Genomic DNA, 3,717 nt, shown 5'->3' on the forward strand with positions numbered 1-3,717 from the left:
ACCGAGAAGGTCCAATCTCCACCTGTTTAAGGAGCAGATTGAAACAGCAGAACCTCCCCTGGATCCTATTAAAACGTTTTCCTCCTAAGGCCATTCAGTCGAACCAATTTTCCGAAGTGATTCATAGAGCTGAATTCTGCCAAGGCAGCTCTTTCACTTTTGGCCACTAAAGCACCGCGTGGAACCGGGTTTTGTGTTTTTCTAAAATAAAGAGAAGGATTATCAGAGGGGAGAGGGAGGGAGCCCGAAGGGGGGCGGCGGAGACTTAGTGTGGCCAGAGGTACAAGCAGAGGGAAGAAAGGGCCCTTTTCCAGACAGGCCCCAAGTAAGTTCGGAGGAATTCAGCGTTTTGTGCCTGGCGCACAAAAGCAACGCGCTCTGCGCTCGGTTTGGAGGGGCTGAATTCGTGTTTGCAGACCGCTCCACCTGCGTATCACAACAAACTGCTCGGGGACGCTCCAGCGCTTGCCGCGGGCCGGGTGCTCTGGGCGACAACAAAAGTGGTCGAGACCGAGGGTCCTCGTGGGGGAGGGGCGAGCGAGAGAATTAGGGTTAGGGAAGGAAGCGGTGCCGGGGTTTTGAAAACTTTTGGCAGGTTTTGTTCGCCGGACAATTATATCTTGACGGCCGGCTTTTGCGAGACTACAAGCCCTGTAGCCGCAGCCGCAGTTTAAGAGGATTACGGTGGGTATAGTATGATATGAGCAAACAGGGTTGAGGGCTCGACAGTGAGCTCCAGAAATAGTGCAGGTGGAGGTGAGCCCTCTTCTCTGCTCAGGAATAGGTCTTGAAGGGCCGAGTGTCCATGCCACCCCAGGCCCTGCGTGCTACAAGACATCCCCAAAAAACAACCCTCGTAGGACGGGGCAAGGAGAGCTCTAATTTTAACCACAGGCAGGGACTCCCTTTTCCCTGCAGAATTTCTCCTTCCTACCCCGTCCAGCTGCGGCTCCTCGGACAGGCTACTTCAGACCAGACAGGGTGAGGGCAGGAGCCAGAAAGTGCACTGGGACAGCACCGAGAGCAGAGCAGCCAGAGGTCTCTGAGGAAGTGGCTGGGGGGGGGGCAAGGTTAATGCCCCACCCTGCCAAGCTCTGCAACTGCCCCCCAATTCAGCAGTCCCAGATCTGCTACCCCCTTCTAGATCTCTGAGCTAGACAGCTTGCCAACCTGGGGGAGAGCAGTCCACATAGTCCGTGTCACTCAGGGCAGAGCAGACGGAGTTCTGGACCCCTGCACCCCTCCCCAGGTCGGTGTGGACTCAGAGCACTGGTGTCCCCCTCCCCGGCAGAAGTCTAGCTAGCACCCCAACCTGGACACACATCCACACACCGCACCTCTCAGAGCGGAGTCCCCAGCCCTGCTTTCCTGAGGATCCGGTCTGCCACCATCACTGAACCCCAACCGGAGTTCCAAATTGGGTAATTGCCGGTCTGCGTGGCAGCTGAGAGAGGGCTGGTTCGAAAGCTGCATCGGGCTGGAAGGCTCCGGAGGGCTTCCCACGAACCTGCCTCGCCGTCCCGCTGCCGGCTTGTCTGCAGAGCCCTCGCTCTGCCCCAGCCTCACAAAGGAGTGCTACCTCCACAAAAAGCAAACATTTGGGTAAAAACAAGTTGCCCCTAATGTGCCTCTCCTTCCAAATGTTGGGTGAATACACTGGCTTTTATGAAAGTATTTAATTAGCTTCCACAAACTTCTTCCCTCGCCCGCAGATTATACTGAAGTGGAGGGTTGGAAACTATTTTACACCTTGCCACTCACATGTTAATTAATCTCTATCTAACCCTAATTGCAGTTGATTCAAGCTCCGCTCAACAGCTCACCCACACAGTAAACACTGATCCTACTTTTATACATATTACTTCACGTTAACACATTGAATAATTAACTCCAGTACCAACTAATAGTGCAAACAAATATTTTCTGTAAACGAGATGATTTCAGGCAGAATAATAGAAGACTTGGGAACCGTGGCGAACAGTGGGGGGAAGGCTGTTTCCCATTCGCTGCCCCCACCCTCCAAATTCGGCCTCCTGGGAAGCATGAAGGGCTGAGATGCCTTTTTACATTTTGAAAGGACCGTAGAAATGAAAACCTCCCAATTTTGGGGAGTTAGTGGAAGGGATGATTCTGAGTGGAGGGAGCGTGCCCAGTAACGTGACATGCAGGCCAACGGGAGGCTTCGGGCAGGCGCACAGATTTTCCAGGGGTGTAGTTCCATTCATGGAACCTAAAGTTCCCCAGAGCTTCCAGCTCTAAGGAAGCCCTGCCCCGCAAAGCGACCGCTTTCCAGCACAGTGGGCCAGCTGGTGGGGCCTTCTGGAACTCCAGCTTCTCTCCGGAGCAGGCAGGTGTGCAGGCTCACGCCGCGGGCCCTGGAACCGCCCTGGAAGCGTCCACCTGCAGCCCTAGGCCTCAGCTCCAGGCCTCTTGCTGGGAAGGCCCCAGCCAAAGGCCGGGCGCTTTGCCTTCGCTGCCATCTGGCCTTCGCTGGGGCCTCAGCACCCGCCCGGAGCCCCTCCGCGGCCTGGGTCCTTCCCAGTCTGCGAAGAGGGGTGCCCAGGCCAGGCACCTCTGCGACTCTGTGGGGCCGGGCCAAGCGCCCGCACAGCGCAGACCCGAGGCTGGGACCCCACCCCCGCCCGAGGTGCACGGGGCTGTTACTGAAAGCGCAGTTTTAGCACAGCTGGCGGCTGTCTGTTGCCTGGATAGGGGCTTCTCGTAGGAAGTGAATTAAATATGACCGGCTGGGCTGGAGTCCTGCCTCTCCTCCCACCCTTTCTCTCTGGCCACTTCATGGTCACTAACCCGAACCACTGCAATGATGACATTTGTTTTAAAAACACTTTTTTAAAAAATGCCAGAAACCACCCACACTTGAGGACAAACTACTTCGTCGATGCCTTGCTGCAGTGCAGGCAATCTCAGGAAAATCCCTTTCTTGTACAAAAGCTCACAGATTTGCCCCGCGCCTTGCGAGGGAGCATTCCGCTCCAAGGGGCTGTGGTTCCGGTCCCTCACTGGAGCCCGAGTCCTGAATGACAAGGGCATTTGTGGTGCGTCTTCAAACATCATTATTTTCTTATTGATTCAAATACATATCACCTTATGCCGCCTCCCAGGGAGTGGGCCTGCTTAGGGGAAGCCGCAGGCTCAGGGTTGCCAAGTTTGGGGGCTCTCGCCAGGGGCGGTTCCCATCCTTCAGCGCCTGGCAGGCCTTGTTTGGGGTGGCAGTTGGGCGTCAACTCTAAACCAGACCAATTCATGGTCCCTCCCCCCTTCCTTCCTTCCAAAGGAACATTTAAAATCTGATTTACAGGACTTGGTGCCTCAGTTAACCGCTGCTGAAAATAGATTGACTTCTAAAGAGAAATTCTTCTGCGATCCTCCTTAGCACGCGAGGAGCGTTTCACTGAGGACGCTCCAACAACCTTGCCGGCGGCGGGCTGGTCCCAGACGCAGGCCTTTTGGCTCCCCTACTCCTCTTTTCAGGATTAGGGCCGTGGATAGACAAAGAGCCCCAGCCGCCCTTGGCCCCGAGAGGCCCGCGCCCAGAGAGATCCGGGTTCCGGGCCGCACGGCCGCACAGTCGCAGGCCGGGCCCAGGATGGACGGAGCCCACTGCATCTTCCCACACCCTTGCCAGGACGGCCAGGGCCTGGCCCACCGTGCCGTCTGGGGCTGCCCTGCAGACCGCCCTCGAACCCACAGTCTGGG

The sequence above is a fragment of the Fukomys damarensis genome, unplaced genomic scaffold (assembly GCF_012274545.1).
Source record: "Fukomys damarensis isolate Sample0158 unplaced genomic scaffold, DMR_v1.0_HiC HiC_scaffold_28, whole genome shotgun sequence".
NCBI lineage: Eukaryota > Metazoa > Chordata > Mammalia > Rodentia > Bathyergidae > Fukomys > Fukomys damarensis.